Raw genomic sequence first — 18,643 nt, forward strand, 5'->3', positions numbered from 1 at the left:
AAATTTATGTTAGATTTAATTCAATCCGTGAAAAAGGATGCAACCTACAGAAGACTCAGTATGACTGACTATAAACATGTGGAAAGAATTCTCAGCTTCACTAGTAAAGAAAAAATGAATTCACATATGGATTTTAAAATGACAATCCTTGGGATCCCTGCGTGGCGCAGCGGTTTGGCGCCTGCCTTTGGCCCAGGGCGCGATCCTGGAGACCCGGGATCGAATCCCACGTCAGGCTCCCGGTGCATGGAGCCTGCTTCTGCCTCTGCCTGTGTCTCTGCCTCTCTCTCTCTCATTCTGTGTGACTATCATAAATAAATAGATAAATAAAAAAAATAAAATAAAATAAAATGACAATCCTTAGTACTGAAAGGAGTGGGTATATTGGCATTCTCTTAAAATTTGACTGTAAGTAAATTGGAACAAGTATTCTGGAGTACAGTTTGTATCAAGAGGCTTAAAATAGGCATATCTAGCAATTAACTTTGAGTAAATAATCAGACATGCGCAAAAAATATCAATAAGGATGTTCTAATGAATTATGTATGATATCAAAAACATGAAATCTAAATATCCAATCATTAGAGGTAGCTAAATTACTACCACTGCTGCTTCTACTACTACTACTAAAAGATCATATTTAAGAGTTTACTAAATAGCAGGCATTGTTCTAAATTATTTACTAATACATTTTAATCTCCATTATAACTATATAAGCTAGGCATTATTATTATCCTCATTTTACAGATAAGGAAACGGGCACAGAAAATTTAGTGACTTACCTAAAGTCACTTAGCAATCAGAGAACCTCCCATTTTTTTCTTTTTCTTTTCTCTCTTTTTTTTTCTTTCTTTTTTTTTTAAGTTTTTAATTTTAGTGGTTTGTCTCCTCCAATTTCAAAATGATTTTTTGGGACACTCATCACAGTTGAGAGCCAAAGGCTATGAGCACAAGTGACAGTGCCGAAAATTTGGTAATAACCACTGTGGCATACACACTACCTCTTGGAGTACCCTCCCTTGGTGTGAACCTAGCAGTTCTATTTTCATCTCCTATGTTGAATCTCACATCATTCCACTGATTGACCTTTTATAGAAGAGAGAAAGAAATTGGAAAACAGGTAAGATTATGCAGCTGGTGTGACAGCCAATGTAAGCAGTGGACACTGACTGGGGTAGATTTTTCATAAATGGCTACCACAATGTTTTCCCACCTCACACGTTCTTCCAGAACCTTACCACTCCTCCATGAAGAGAAGAAACCCATGCCCTCTCTTCACAAATTTGGCTGGATTCTCCAGAACAACCATGGCACACATGTTTGTTACATTATGTGGTCAGCAAAAAAAAAAAAAAAATGTTAAGGAATATTGTATATTAATAACACTAACCATATGAAACAGCATATATCCATATATCCTAATATTGTAAACACACAAGTGTATGTTAGTATAAAAATCATATTTATACACAAACATATTTAGGTGCAAGAACAAGCCAAAAATGCATCATACGTTGAAATATTAACAATCTCTAATCCCAGGATTATAGAAAGCTTTTTTTCTTTTTTTTTTTTTTTGCTTACTCTTCATATTTCTACAGGGAACAGATATTTCTCATGCAATTTGAAACAAAGAAATTGTAATTTCAATAATGAAGAAATCGATGTGGCTGGTGGGGTGGGTGGGGGTCAGAGAGAAGACACCTTCTGCCGGCCTAGTAGGAAGCCTCTTTGTTTCTGAGGCTTCCTGGTCCCGCCTAACCTGCTGCCACATTTGCACAGCACCTAAGCTAGCCAGGTTCTTTTCCATCAACCCCCACATGTCCAGCTGCATCTCTTGGCAACTGTTATTCTGGGTCAGCTGCCTAGCCTCTCGCCCTTGGTCCAATCCAAGAAGACACTAAATTACTTGGGGAGTCACATGGGTATTTCCTTTATGTCACTGGAGGAAATGGGCCCAGGTGTACAGTCTACAGCAGGAGACAATAGCAATCCATTAAATACATTCAACAAATGTTTACTGATGTGATAGACATCATCTTTTCAGGTCAAGCAATCTTGAATTCAAGGAAGTCCATTAAATCAGCCTCTTCCAATACACTCTTCTGGTGTTTTTTTTTGTTTTTTGTTTTTTTGTTTTGTTTTTTTGTTTTGTTTTTTGTTTTTGTTAATAAAGATCACAACAATAAAGTTGCCTTTGACATAATTAAAAACCATAATCTCCTCCTCTGGCAAGACTATAAAAGTTCTATGTCTGAGAGTAAGTCTTCTCTAATCCATAGATAAGCTCTTGCATACTAACAAATGTTCAAGTAATTGATTGCAACTCATTTAGATTCTTAATTAAGTCCCTCCATCTTTAATTAATCTCTCCAGCATCCATTCCTATCACTATAATGAAATTAAGGCTGAGGCACATTGGAACTGTTCACCTACAATATTACTTTCTAGTCTTACTTTTTAAGCAGTGAACTGTCAGTGTCATTTGGATGGAAATACCCAGTATAATGGAAGTTTTGAAAATGCTTCCTGCTGAAAGCACATTTCATCACATTTTTCAGCACTCAAGTCTGAAGGAGGCTGACAGCCCTTTCAGGTTCAACCACACCCTCAGGAAACACCCTCAGCAAACCTGAGGACATTTTTCAAAGCATCGCATTTTTTACCTTTTCTGGCTTATCTAGGACTTTGTAGCAATTCATACAAAAGTAGTACGTAGATCAAGAGCATCCAAAACTCTTTACAAAAGGTGTGCTTCTCCTTGAATTAAAATGCTGCTCTTAAAATGGACTTTAGCTTTTTATCTGTTATGAATTCTAGTACACTTAATTGTTGAGAATCTAAGCAGACCTCACTTAGTAAAGCAGGGAAGCATTTCTGATATTAGTAATTTGTGTCTTTTCTCATTTTTTCACAAATAAAGTAATTTGGCTGATTTTTATGTAAAAATCTTACTTTCATCAATAAAATAAATATTCTTATATCATTACTATGATTTTGATGGGCAGATTTAAGAATGTTATTAAAAATACAGTTGCCTGGGACGCCTGGGTGGTTGAGCATCTACATTTGGCTCAGGTCATGATCTCGGGGTCCCAGGATCAAGTCCCACTGATTTCATTTAATTAATTTAGAAAGCATCTATGTCGGGATCCCTGGGTGGCGCAGCGGTTTGGCGCCTGCCTTTGGCCCAGGGCGCGATCCTGGAGACCCGGGATCGAATCCCACGTCGGGCTCCCGGTGCATGGAGCCTGCTTCTCCCTCTGCCTATGTCTCTGCCTCTCTCTCTCTCTCTGTCTCTGTGACTATCATAAATAAATAAAAAAAATTTTAAAAAAAAGCATCTATGTCATCAAAAACTACTTTCTTAGAACCCCATTCACTGATATAAATGCATTAACATAAGCTCTGAGTAGTTTATTGCTTTTCTGGCTTTTTAGGGGGGAAAGGAGTTTCCTATAGGTACTAAGGATTCATGTAAAGTGATTTTAACCTAAGGAAAAAAGAATTGTTTTTCTTACTCAGCAAATACCGAAAGAAGCCTCATAAAGTCAAATCCTGTATGGCACTTAATTGGGCTAAAGGATCAAGGAGCATGATCTATGCTGACCCATCATCCTGTCTGTTTCTCCCTCATATAAAGAAATGAATGGGCATCTGGAAATCAGACCCAGGCATCCTGCTTGCAGTGTTTTAAGGGTCCACTCGCTCAAAGCTAGAAGACTAACAAACAAGTCACAAATGTCACAGAATTGGGAGGTTTCTGCATGTATTTCCGTTCTTACTAGGAGACCACAATGCTCAATTCTTTCCTAAACTCTAGTTTCCATGAGGCAAAGAAATAGCTCCTCTTTAAGAAACGGATGGGCAACAGGTTTTTAAAATTTTCATATTTTTCTCCCTGTAGATGTTAGTGAGTGCCAGCGGTACAGATACACAAAAGGAGATGGGCTATATGGGGCCAGGGGCAGGCACATTGGGTTGTGTCCAATGTGCAGTTCCTAGTACAACATCTGTTGCCTCAAAAGTTAGGTGTGTCCTGCCACGTCACATGGAATCACACGGTTGTGACCAAAACTGTGCTTTGCCATCACCGAGACAGCATAAAGATCAAGAACTGGACTTTCAACATCTGGGTAGGACAGACTGGGAAACTGAGCCACCAGCACCCCTAGAGCAAACCACTGAACCTTCAGATCATCAGCTGAATTCGTGGCCCTGAGAGAGGTTTTTATTTTCAGTTAAGCTGGCTTTCAATTGCAGAACCTTCTGTGGATTCCAAGCCATCCATGCCCTGACCCTCTTCAGCTCAGGAAGTTGTTCTGACATGCATTTCAGTGAGAAAATGCTCATGATTTTTCAAGTAAAATTGCTCAGCCTAAAATGTTTTAGGTAGTAACACTCTCTATGATGAGACTAGAAGGAAATACATTAATGGGGTGGCTCTGGGTTATATATTATGAGTGACTTTTTTCTTCTTCTGTAATGTGTTTTCAATTTTCAAAATTGTCTACAGTGAGCATGGATTACATGTATAATTCTTAAAAACTAATTTAAAGGGCAGATGGCAAACTATACAGAAAAGGCAACGGGTCTTCCTAGAGACTCCGAAAATGCCCAGCTCTCTGCAAGCCAGACTTCCTGTGGCCTATCCCTAGAAGAGAGATTTTCCAGAGCCTTCCAGAAGCTTCTAGAGCACATTTGACTAAAACCCTCTATGAACTGCTCTCCACTCCCAGAGTGGTAATCCACTTTATAGAGAAGCAGTAGATAAAACAAAACTTAGCTTGACTCTTTAAAAACATATAGTTCATAAGTTACAGTGTGATGGATACATAGCTCTAAAACCTCCTACATTAACCAATACAATGGGGGAAAAGAAAAAGAAAAAAAACCACTGAGCTCCCTCTGCAGGACAATGATAGTATTAACTGTTTCAGCCTGTTCTTGAAAGAATCTGAAACCCTCATCAACCAAACTCTAGTTATTTTAAAATGAAATGAAATGTACTGATACCAAAAAACCAATAACAATAAAATTAAAAACCTTCCTCTTTTGCATTCTACGGTAGCAGAGCAAAAGAGCATTTAAACAAGTATAGGAAATAGAATCAGGCCTTGTAATTTCAGTTCCATGAAAAAAAAATTCAGCAGGGGGTGATTAAAATAGCATTACTAATTAGAAACCCAAAATCAGGGCTGCAAGACATTATTTCCAGCTCCAATGGACAAAGGCCTCCCTCATGTTCTCAAGCTGCTTCACAGAGAAGGAACTGGTGAAATGGTGAAATGAGGGACAGAATCATGTGGAATCTATTTTTCCTTCTTTCACCTGTAAATTGCAGGCAGCTCTTTGATAGCCTTGCATCGTTCCCTTCATCGATAAAATGAGAGTGTGATAGGTCATGTCTTGAGATTTCCATAAGCCCTGATGGAGAAAAAAACATTCTATGCTGATGATAATAATATATGTTACCAAGGTATATACTAAAGAATTGCATCATGTTTAAAGGGGTAGATCTTCAAGCTCATTTCAGGGGAAAGGTTAGACGTAATAATTTTCTATAAAGTAAATAACACAGAGCAGGTGCTCAACCATTGGTTGCTGAAGAATGAGTGAGCACTGCCATTGGGGATGCGGACTCTGCGCCTGGTCACAGCAACTGGCTTCCACACCTCTGGCCCCTTCTCTGTCTAGAAGAGACCCTCCAGGCACTCGGCGAGGCCTCTGACTGGCCTTCTTCACTCTTCTTTCAATATGTTTGGATCCTGTGTTAAACATGACTTTGGGTCAACCTCTAATGATCAGCTATCTTTTTTTTTTTTTTTTTAAAGACAGAAAATTGAAACCCTTCTCTCATGGCGTTCATGTGAAGAAGACTAAGAGGGCAGAAACGCCTTTGAGAGACTGTGTAAAAGACTTGGAAAACCAAAACCAAATAGATTCCCCCAGACTTGAGAGACATTGGAGACCGTGTAAAAGAACTTGTGATATGCATGTGCAGATCTGTTTGCTGGGCAAATTTTGACAGTACTTTTAAGCTGAAAGATGACAAGGAGATCCACCAAAATGGAGATGAATATATTAGGCGTAGAAAACAGTTAATGCAAGTTTCCTAAATAGAAACCAGTTTGGTATTTTGAAGTAAAGAAAATGGCAGCAATTTTTCCCAACTGAAAAATAAAAATCTTAAGGATTCTTTTAAATGAATCACTGAACTGACATGAATGAAAGTATTCATCAGAAGTAAAAAATGTAATAAAATAGACTTTTATCCTCAATGTTTCTGCTGAGCCTTAGAGACTTGAGCTTCCGCTTCAATGACCACATGGGCTTGGGAGACAGGACACGTAACGATTAATTTTATGTGTCAGTGTGGATGCGCCACATTCCCCAGATATTTGGTCAGACATTACTATGGATGTTTCTGTTAGGGTGTTTTGGGATGAGATTTACATCAGTGGATTTTGAGTAAACCAGATTGGCCTCTGTACTGTGGGTGGGCCTCATCTAATTGGTTGAAGATCTGAATAGAACACAAAGCTGACCTCCCTCAAGAAGGAGGTGATTCCGCCAGCCGACTGCCTTTAGATTCCATCTGTCACCTCCACTTTTTCTGGTTTTCCCGTACACTGCCTTTGGACTCAAAGTCAGTCCTTTTCTGCGTCTCCCATCTGGTGGCTTACCCCATCAGATTTGAGATCAAGCCTCCACACACATACACACATATTCTATTGGTTCGATTTCTCTGAAGAACCCCAACTAAGAGTAATAATACTCTCCAAAATGGAGAGTGTAGCAGGAAATCTATTACAGAAACCTGAAATCTCAAAGAGTTATAACCTCAATATATGGACAATCAAGAAATAAACTCACCACATGAAATTGCATAGCAAAGAAAAATTAACTCAAGGCACCTGGGTGGCTCAGTGGTTGAGTGCCTGCCTTTGGGTCACATTGTGATCCCGGGGTCCTGGGATCGAGTCCCGCATCAGGCTCCCTATGGGGAGCCTGCTTCTCCCTCTGGCTGTGTCTCTGCCTCTCTCTGTCTCTCATGAATAAATAAATAAAATCTTAAAAAAGAATTAACTCAATGTTGATACCAGGAGGTTGGGGTGAAACAAAATATATAGAATAGACATATAATGTGTCCACAACGATAACCATAATACTAAGCGGTTCTATCACCCCTCAAAAATTCCTTGTGTTACCCCTTTGTACTGAAGCACATCCCCCAACCACCAAATACTCACAACCACTGCTACATTTTTGCCTCTGCTCTCCATTGACGTAGTTTTGCTTTTTCCAGAACACAAATTGAATAACAGTGGAGTAGGAAATCTTTTTGATAAATCAACATCCTTGATAATTATGATCATTCATGCCAGCTCAGCAATTCATTTTAAAAGATTCTTAAAATATATTTTTAAGATTTTTATTTATTTATTCATGAAAGACAGAGAGAGAGAGAGGCAGAGACACAGGCAGAGGGTCTCCAGGATCACGCCCTAAGCCAAAGGCAGATGCTTACTTAACTGCTGAGCCACCCAGGCGTCCCTCTTAAAATATTTTAAATATGAAAATATATTTGAGATTCACACATATTGTTACATGTATCAATAGCTCTTTTATTATTAATAGTATTCCATTGTATGAATGCACCCAGTTTGTTTATCCAGACATCAGGCTAAAGGGGTATGAGTAGCTTTGAGGTTTTGGTGATTATGAATAAAGCTGCTTTTTTAATGTAAAGTTTTATACATTCACATAAAGGTTTTGATGTGAACATAATTTTTATTTCTCTTGGGTGTATACCTATGAGTGAAACTGCTGGATCATATGGCAAATGTACCTTTTATAAGGAACTAGCAAGTTGATTTTCTTTTTCTTTTCTTTATTTATTTATTATTATTTTTTTTAGCAAGTTGATTTTTCAAAGTAGTTATACCTGTACCATTTTTCATTCCCAACAGCACTCTATAAGTTCTTCCTCATCTTTGCCAGCACTGGGTGTGCTCTCTGATTTTTTAAACAATAAACCATTGTTTTTCAAAATACCACAAAATTTAATAGAAACAGGCAACTGCATTTTTTAAAAGAATTTATTTATTTATTCATGAGAGACACAGAGAGAGAGGCAGAGACACAGGCAGAGGGAGAAGCAGGCTCCATGCAGGAAGCTCCATCTTGGGACCCCAGGATCATGACCTGAGCCAAAGGCAGATGCTCAACCACTGAGCCACCGAGGTGTCCCAGGCAACTGTATTTTTAATAACATTCTTAAATCTGCCCATCAAAATCATAGTAATGATTTAAGAATTTTTATTTTATTGGTAAAATTAAGATTTTTTACATAAAAAATCTGCCAAATGACTTTATTTTCAAATAAAGACAATAAAAACTGGTTTTATTTACTGTGGAAAAATAACAACCATTTTGATAAATGAAAAAGTATGGCTTTCTTTTTATTTGTTTGGCTGTCTTTCATTATTTTCATTCTTACAAGTTAAGAAAGTCATAATGATTTTGTTTGCTTCATTGTCTGTGATCTAGTTTGACACAAATGGGATTACTTTGGTATCTGCTGAAACATAAGTGATAAGGTTCTTAAAGATTGAATAGAACATTAAGTTGGGTGTTCAATATTTTGAAAGCTGAATAAACTATTTGGAGTTTGTGGTCACAAAGGATTTGTCATTTTTCTTCCTTTGCCCACATGAAAATACACTAATGGAAAAACATTTTAAAATTTATGTTACATTCCTATCAATTTTAATGATAACACTTAGTTAGCAATTATATTAATATCTTTCACTCAGTATTAATTCTTTATCTAGAATTAGAGGTAGACTGATCATTTGTATTCAAACATTCTGAAACAGAAAGTTTTAAATGCCATATATAATGCCATTATATAAAATTGTACTTTAATGATATTTGAGATTTAATTTACTATTACATTCAAAATAAGTCTCTTTTTAAAGATTGACTGACTGATTAATTTGGGAGAGAGAGCAGGTTAGTAAGCATGAGTGGGAGGGGCACACCGAGAGGGAGACAGAATCTCAAGCAGACTCTGAGCTGAGTGTTGAGCCTGACTCTGGGCTCGATCACATGGTCCTGAGATCATGACCTGAGCCAAAACCAAGAGTTAGACCCTCAACCAGCTGAGCACTGAGGCACTCCCAAAATAAATTTCTTTTTGATATAGAATAAATTGTTGCTTAAAGCCTATTTTATTGAAATTATTGCTTGAAGGAACTATCTTAGGTACTTGTAACAACAAATAGTCTTCAGAAAACAAGAATACCTATTTTCTTATATGTTTTTTTTAATTTTTATTTATTTATGATAGTCAGAGAGAGAGAGAGAGAGAGAGAGAGAGAGGCAGAGACATAGGCAGAGGGAGGGCTCTATGCACCGGGAGCCTGACCTGGGATTTGATCCTGGGTCTCCAGGATCGCGCCCTGGGCCAAAGGCAGGCGCTAAACCGCTGCGCCACCCAGGGATCCCAGAATACCTATTTTCTTATAAGGATTTTCATTTTTGGAAAAAAAAAAACTTCCAGTGACATCAGTGTACTTCTAGATCCTCTTACAACAAAGAATTAGGTGCCAGAGTGACTACTGCTATAAAAAATAAAATTTAGAAATGCAAATTGGGTTAAATAAAATACTTAGATTACATTTTCAGTTATTTTAATATTAAAATGCAACTTTCATCTATTAAGAAGCAACTCAGTTTTTCCTCTCACTCTTGTTAGCATCTTGTTTTAGAATAGAGCAAGAAATGGATGGGCCTCTCTGTTGTTCCTCTGTACCTATGAAGGCATCCCTGAAACCCCCAACCACATAAAAGTGGGTGAGATGGGAAGCTGTCTACCTGCCAGAAATAAGAGCAAGGGCTTTAGTAATAAAAAACAAAATGGGGGAGGCCTGGGTGGTTCAGTCAGTAAAGTGTCTGCCTTTAGTTCAGGTCCTGATTCCAGAGTCCTGGGATCGAGCGCCCGTGAGATACTTTCCCTCACTCCTCTGCTTATTCTCTCTCTCTCAAATAAATAATTAAAGATATTTAAAATAAATTTTGCAAATTTCTATATTTTAAGTTTGAGGTATTCTCTATTAATTTTAAAATACATGGTTTTCATTTTTGACACAAAAGGAATTTTTTTTTCTTTTTTAAAAAAAATATGACCACATTTCAAGTTTCTGTTGAATATGTATGTAAATATAATAATATCACTTGAAATTTAACAACATAACAAATGAGTCCTTTTCTAGAGAGGAAAGATATCAGAAAATCTGTTTTTCATTCAGCATCTGAAAATAAAAATAAACCTGAAATTATAAGTTTTAGAATTATAATGTAAAAAAGAAATTTTCCATGGTTGAACCCAATATACAAAAAATTCACATTTTTATAAGATTTACCATTGAATACAATACTGTTTATTTTTTTTTAAAGATCTTATTTATGTATTCATTAGAGACACATAGAGAGAGGCAGAGACACAGGCAGAGGGAGAAGCAGGCTCCCTATGGGGAGCCCAATGCAGGACTTGATGCTGGGACCCCAGGATCACGACATGAGCCAAAGGCAGACACTCAACCACTGAGCCACCCAGGTGCCTGTACAACACCACTGTTTAAGCCAGATTGTGGAGACTAGTGATTCTGAAGTGAATACTCCTTGGTAACCACTCATCTTAAACCTTGGGGAAAAGTGTTTACAACATGACAAAAGTAAATTAAGATCATTACTCCTCTGTCAGAGATGATTTCCCGGATTTGAGAACAAGTTTTTAATGGGTGAAGAAAGTTCTTGAAGCTCTTGATGGGTAGTACTAGTGATATCTTCTTGTTCTTTGTCTAATTCATCACTCCAAGGATCATCTCCCCAGTCTTCTTGTTTTGACTAACTAAATGCTTTACAACCAAACCCTGATACTTTGCCAGAAGCATATTCTAATCCTCTGGGATTTTCCTGTCTAGAAGAGTGGTGATCTGGGAAACACATCTTCCAGTTGCACGGAGCATACTGAGGGCAGAGAACTGAAACAGGGCTCAGTGTGAGCTGCAGAATCAGAGCAGGATCTTCTTACGAGTCCTTGATTGTACGCTTTCTACTAGTTCCAGAGGCAGAAGAACATACCACCTCGAGATAAATTTTACTAAGAAGTTTTGTCAAAAAAAAAAAAAAAAGAAGTTTTGTCAAGCACTCAGCAAGTTCAGAAACAAACTCCTCAGGGGCATCTTGCATGTGTTTTCTTTAAAAGTCTTCAATCTCATCCTGGGGCATAAAAGTGATCTCTGGTTTCTTCTTACTGGTGTGAGATGACTCATCCTCATGATCATCATCTTTTCTTCCCTTCTTCTAGATGTTTTTTAAGCTTTGCACTCTCTGGCATTGCCACCACCATCTCCCCCCACACTTCCACTGCTCTCTGTTGCTTTTCTCCTTCGTTCATCTTTTTTATCCTTTTTACTCATATGAATGCTTTCTAAGATGGAGACCTGTTTCAGGTCTTCTTCCCTGATTAAAGGAATAGGATTATTTTCAAATTCCTTTTCAGTTTTTTGGGGCATCAGTTCACTGAACAGTTCTGTGCTTATCAATAACTATTGATAAGTTTTCCGCTGACTGCAACAGTGTCACTAAAGCCTGCGCTGCACCCTGCTCACTGAATGCTCTCATCACCAGTGGAAGCAACACAGCAGCCTCTTCAACTGATGAAGATGTGGGCAACAGAGGTACAATATTAACCATGTTCCAGAGCTCAAGGCTCCCTCTGCTGATGCTTCCACGAGATCCTCAGGTCCATGACCAACACAAGCTGCTTTCAAAACACAAGAGCTATGTAGCCTTTTATCTTCTCTTTATGTAGATCACAGCACCCAGGAATCCAAGTCTGGACATTCTGCCTGACAAAGGACTCTGCCCAAGCACTCTGTTCTGGAGTAAATGTCAGGGACAAACACCACCGTGGCCATCTCTCACCAACCACACTGCCTCATAAATGTCCACTATTAACAAGCTTCCCAAGCACGGAGTAGAGCAGCTGCTCTTGACATCCAGATTTTGAAATCAGAGAATTCACTGCTGTAGCCAGAATGGTCCGTGGATGGTGCATGCTTTATGTCAGGCTACAAAAGCTTCAGTAAATATTACTCCTCTGTTGTAAGATAAATGTGTTCATTAATAATTCAACCTAGCCACTGAGTTAGTGCTGGTGTCAGAAAGTTTTCCAGGAAGATCATAGTTCTGATATAGTGACATGACCACTTACTTTCCTGCTAATTATCATTTACCTCTTCTGCTAATCAATGCAAGTAGTTCTCATTTATCAGTTGTCCCAACACTAGCTGAACATGTTTTTTTTTCTGATTTAACAGTGCCACTAGTTCTATTTTCATTATCAGTCAGATCCACATTGATCACCTGTTGCAGATCAACAATGTTTACTTGACCACCTCAGACATATAGCTCATCTCTCACTTCTCCACTAATTTGGGCTGGAGTAATATATTCTTTCCCCATCAAGTTTGTGAACTACTTCTAGCTGTTTCAGAGCAATCAACTTATTCACAATTTCAACACAGTTCCACTCTGACAACCTCTGCATGGCTTCGGCAAGCTGTGCGCGTTGGAAATCAGCCACCAACCACCAGATCTCCTAGCAAGCGTCCTTTCCTTACTCACCCAGCTGCCAAAGAACTGACCACATGTCAACCTAAAAAATCAACCATTCTAATAAATCAGTAGTGATTCAATATATTTTTAAGTATGCATTTCCTTAATGACTAAGGATGCTGAGCATCTTGTCAACTGTATACCTTCTTTGATGAAATGTCCATTCAAATCTTTTGCCAATTTGTTTTTTGAGTTGTTTTCTTATAGTTGAGTTTTGAGAGTTCTTTATATATATATTCTGGACACCACTTATCTGTCAGATTTGTGATTCGCAAACATTTCTCGCAGTCTGTGCCTTGTATTTTCCTCCTTTTAAAAGCATAGCTTTCAGTTTTGATAAAATCTGATTTATCCATTTTCCTGTGGATCTTATTTTAGTTGTCATATCTAAGAACTCTTTTCCCAACTCAAAGTCACAAAGATTTTCTTATATGCTTTCTTCTCAATGTTTTATACTTTATTTTTTTAATGTTTTATACTTTAATGTTTGACATTTAGGTTGATGATCCATTCTGAATTAATTTTCATATGAGGTATGAATTATGGGCCGACTTTTTTTTTTGCATATGGACATCCAACCTTTTGAGCACTATTTGTTGAAAAAACTATCCTTTCTCTAACTACTTTTGCATCTTTTTCAAAGATGGGTCTATACTGGGTTCTCCATTCTGTTCAGTCTGTTTGCCTATCTTTTCACCAGTATAACATTGTCTTAATGGTAGTAATTTTTCTTTGATTTCCGAATTGTTTTGACTCCTCCCATTCATTTGCCTGTCAGCTTGTCAATATCTAAAAAGAAAAAATTCCTAATGGGATTTTGACTGGGATTGTATTGGATCTATCAATAAATTTGGGAACAATTGACATTATAACACCGTGGAACTCCCAATCCACAAACGAGGTACATGTATCCATTTATTTATGTTTTCTTTAGGTTGGGTAAGGGTCCAACTTCATTTTTTTTTTGCATATAGATATCCAGTTTTCCCAGCATTAGCTGAAAAGTATTTCATTTCCCCCATCCACTGGTCATGGTACTCTTGTCCAAAATAAATTAACCATAAATATGAGGATTTATTTTTCAGACTTTATTCTATTCCATTGCTGTATATGTCTGTCTTCATGCCACAGTTCGGATTACTATAGCTTTGCAGTAAGTTTTGAAATCAGAAAGTGTGAGTCTTCCAGTTCTGTTCTTTTTCAAGGACAAAACCCTATTCAGGGTTACTTGAGATTCCCTATGACGTTTAGAATAATAGATCTGTCAATTTCTGCGAAGAGAAAAGAGACCATCACGGGGATTTTGATAAGGTTTGAATTGAAGCTGTAGATTTCTTTGGGAAACATTGACATCTTAACAATATGAAGTCTTCCACTTCATGAATACAGGATGTTTTTTGCACTTATTTGGGTCTTTCACTTCTTTCAGCAACATTTTATAGTTTTCAGTGCACAAGTCTTTTACTACCTTGGTTAGATTTTTTTCCTTAAAAATTTTATTCTTTTTGATCCTATTATAAATGGAATTTTCTTAATTTCCTTTCAGATTGTCTATTGTCAGTGCATAGAAATGCACTATTGTGATGTCTATCTGTAATATCTTTGCCTCTGCGTATGCTGCTGTGTATCTGGGAAAATAAGAGTGTTCCCCGTAAAAATTCTTCTCAAATTTGGGCAACTTATCAACATTCAACTTCTTTAACTAGTTTGTCCCCAGGGTTTTCAAGATTTTATTATCTTGCTTAAACACACCGGATAGGACTTTCAGGGTAATGTTTTATGTAAATTTTAATACTATAAATTTTTTATTTGCTCTATAATTTGGGGGAAAACAGTATTTCACCTAAGCATGATGCTAGATATAGTTTATCTATTGAGATGACCATAAATTTTTCTTTATTTACTCTAATTTAAAAAAAAATATTTCATTTATTTATTCATGAGAGACACAGAAAGAGAGAGAAAGGCAGAGACACAGGCAGAGGGAGAAGTAGGCTCCATACAGGGAGCCCGATGTGGGACTCGATCCCGGGTCTCCAGGATCACGACCTGGGCCGAAGACAGGCGCTAAGCCGCTGAGCCACCCAGGGATCCCTACTCTAATTTTTTTTTAAAGATTTTATTTATTCATTCATGATAGACATAGAGAGAGAGAGAGGCAGAGACACGGGCAGAGGGAGAAGCAGGCTCCATGCAGGGAGCCCGACGCGGAACTCGATCCCAGGACTCCAGGACGGCGCTCTGGGCCAAAGGCAGGCGCTTAACCTCCGAGCCATCCAAGGGATCCCCCTTACTCTAATTTTTAAATGTAAAACCAACATTGCATTTCTGGTATAGACATCATTTAGCCATAGTGCATTATAGTCACTTAGTGTATCACACTTTTTATTTATGACTGAATTCAATTTGCCAATATTTATATTTTTATATGGGAAATTTTCACGTACAGGAATGGTTTATTACACTCCTTTATCTAAACTCATTGGCCAGAACTGAGACCAAACTTAATAGCAAGGGAACTAGAAAATGTGGACAAATGGCTAGTTCTGCCACAGAAGTTAAGAGATAGGAGGATAGCAATGAGAACGTCCTTTGTATATCTAATTAACCTCATTAGGAGGAAGGAGCATACAAGGATATCAAAGAGAGACTATTTGGCTAGAAGTTGTTGAGAATTTTCCAGAATTGATAAAAATACATGAATCCACAGATTTGAGAACACAATATATTCCAAAAGAGGACAAATTTAAGAAAAATTCATGCATAAACCTGTTATGATGGACTACAGAACATCTAAAACAAATGGAAAGACAGGAATTAGAGGGAAAAACAAATCAATCAGAAAGGATTGGCAATATGACAATTTGGCAATATGACAACAATTTTTCAGTAGTAACACCAGATACTAAAATACCATAGAATGTCTTCAAAATGCTGAGAGAATATAACCATAATACTCCAGAATTAAGCAAAATCATCCTTCAGAATTATGGTAAAATAAAGATACTTTCCAAGAGTCAAACAATGATAGGATTCTATCAAGAAATCTATACAATGAAAATGGAAAATTGAAGCATTTCTGAAGTGCAAGCAGGAATGTAGAATAAGTAAAATTGTAAACATGTTTACATAAATAAATACCACCTATCTAAAATATAACGTTAATTTGTAGGATTAATTAAGAAACAGGCCTAAAATACTGGGTAACAAGAGTATAAGTTGGAGAAGAATAAACAAAGTTTAAGTGTTTTATGTGGTTTGGGAGAGTTTAGATTTTGGCAAATTAAATATACATGATAAAATTGTAACAGTAACCACTAAAAGAATAGAAAAAGTATATAAATGCCAGAGTAGATAAAATCAAATTAAACTTAAAAACAACATATACTCAATTTTTAAAGGAGAAAAGTAAAAAGAACAGAAGAAGTACAAAAACAAAATAATGGAAACAAGTTTAAATATAATAGATAATCATAATAAATGCCTTTGGACTAACTAAATTCAGCAGTAAGTAACCAGATAATGAGATTGAAAAAAAAATATATAGCTGTCTACAGGTAACATACTTAAAACACAGGGACACAGGAATATTGAAAGTAAAAGAATGGAAAATCATATACCAGTATAATACCATTCAAAAAAATTAATTAATTTTTTAAAGATAAAAGAAAACTGAGGTGGCCATACTAACATTAGACAGAACACACTAGAACAGTAAGTTTCAGTAGAGACAAAAGAGTCATTTTAAAGGTAAATTTTGTATAATATTTCTAAAGTTTAAGCAAACTTAAAAATGGCATCAAAATACATAAAAAGCTTCTGTTTTTCAGACTGTCATACAAGGAACTTGGAAGTCATTGCCTCAACCTAACAACAAGTAAAAAAGATAGACTGAAAAATCACCGACTCTTCTTAGATCTGTCTGAACAGTGAGACCACACCAAACTGCTGCCCCCCCCAAACCTAGAGAGAAAGACAAGTCAAATATAGAAAATTACAACTTACTAGAACAGAAACATCCACAAGAACTAGTACCAGGATTTAGAAAAAATTTAAACTTATAACTGATGAATTGCTGGGGGCTCAGTGTGGACAAGTTTGAGAATTTAAAACTGTAGGTATCCAGTCATCGAAGACCCTCTACATCTTGGTGATTTTTTTACCTCCAGGAGCCCTACAGGTTCTCATACTGAATATCAGAGAGAAAACAAAACAAAACAAACAAACAAAAAACCCTTCCTGTTTCTGACAGAGAGAAGAGAAAAAGAATCATTTTGAAGTACCTCAGAGCATTTTGTTTTTCATAATAAGATCTGCCCTCAAAAGAAACTTTTAACACAGGCTAACCTTTTGGGAATTTTATCTGAGCTTAACCAACCTTGAGGAAGGAAAATACCCAACTCCACCTGGCTCGAGCCTTCCTATGTGAGACAATAGAAAAATCCAAATTGAGGGACACCTAGATGGATCAGTGGTTGAAGGTCTTGGTTCAGGGTGTGGTCCTGGAGTCCTGGGATCAAGCCCCACATCGGGCTCCCTGCATGGAGCCTGCTTCTCCCTGTGCCTATGTCTCTGCCTCTCTCTCTCTCTGTCTCCCATGAATAAATAAATAAAATCTTTAAAACAAAAAAAAAAAGAAAACTCCAAATTGAGCCATCCTATAGTATTCCATGTGGGGGATGCAAAATTCACAACTCCAGCCTTCTCAGGCCAGCCTGTTCTATCTAGGGTGGGAAGGGAAATCTGAGAACCACTTGTAAAGTTCACAGCCCAGGGTTACAGTCTCAATAAAAGACTGAGACCTAATCACAGGATTCTAGAACATTTTTCCTCCTACACTTTATCACTACGTTACTAAAGGACTATTTATCACTGTTCCTTTTACTCAGTACATCATGGCTGGCTTTCAACAAAATAGTACAACGCATACTAACAGGCAAGAAACAGTTTTGATAAGTTCACAGTTATCCTTCATAAAAATTCTTAGCAAGCTAGGAATACAAGGGAACTTCCTTAACCTGATAAAGAGCATTATCTTGCCTGATAAGGTATAATTCAGTTGGAAATATAATTTTATATAAAATAATTTTATAAAAGCAACAAAAAATGTAACATACATATTGCAAAATACTATAAAAACCCTGGATGGGGAAAATTATTTGTTTTTATTGAAATAGTAGTGGCACCTGCGTAATTCAGTTGGTTGACTGCCTTCAGCTTGGGTCATGATCCTAGGATCCTGGGATCAAGTCCCACATCGGGCTCCCTGCTTAGAAGGGAGCCTGCTTCTCCCTCTCCCTCTGCCATTCCGAAACCCTGCTTGTGCTCTCATGGACTTTCTCTCTCAATTAAATAAATAATATCTTTTTAAAAAATAAATATAAAAGAAAAGTTACATAGATACACACTGTTCTTGGATGGAAAGGCTCAACATCGGAAAGATGTCAATGATTCTCCCAACTCATACATAGATTCAATGCAATTCTGACAAAAATCCTCTCAGGGCTTTTTATGGGATTTGACATGATCCTTAAAATTATATGCAAGAGCAAAGGGCTGAAAAGAGTCAAAACTTGAAGAACAAGAAGTTATGGGAATATAATTCTGACTTACTTTTTGATATTTGATTGCTGAAAGGCTCACTCCACCTTCTTCCCTTGTGTTCCACATCTGGACAACCTGATAAGAAAAGCTGGGCACTCCCTCCTTTGCTGGCAGGAGATTCAAACAAGGCATGCCCCTTTCCTAGCCACCACAGCCCTATCCCTATCCACAATAAAAACCAGATGTCAATCTCCTTTCCTTACTCTTGAAAGCCACTTTGGACCTGGTTGGGAGGCCTGCCCTGCTCCCCTCAAAGATCTCAGATAGGTAAGTAATAAATCTTATTATACCTTCTTAGAATGTGTGTGTGGCATCTTCTGTCTGGACATCTGAACTGAACTTTGGATGA

The 18,643-nt window shown here is 37.3% G+C and overlaps 1 pseudogene; it reads right to left on the bottom strand.

The window, feature by feature from the left end:
• Positions 1-4,028: 4,028 nt before the first annotated feature.
• LOC129515566 (E3 UFM1-protein ligase 1-like) lies at positions 4,029-18,426 on the bottom strand (annotated as a pseudogene).
• Positions 18,427-18,643: the final 217 nt, after the last annotated feature.

Source organism: Nyctereutes procyonoides, unplaced genomic scaffold (assembly GCF_905146905.1).
Source record: "Nyctereutes procyonoides isolate TBG_1078 unplaced genomic scaffold, NYPRO_anot_genome, whole genome shotgun sequence".
Classification (NCBI taxonomy): Eukaryota; Metazoa; Chordata; class Mammalia; order Carnivora; family Canidae; genus Nyctereutes; species Nyctereutes procyonoides.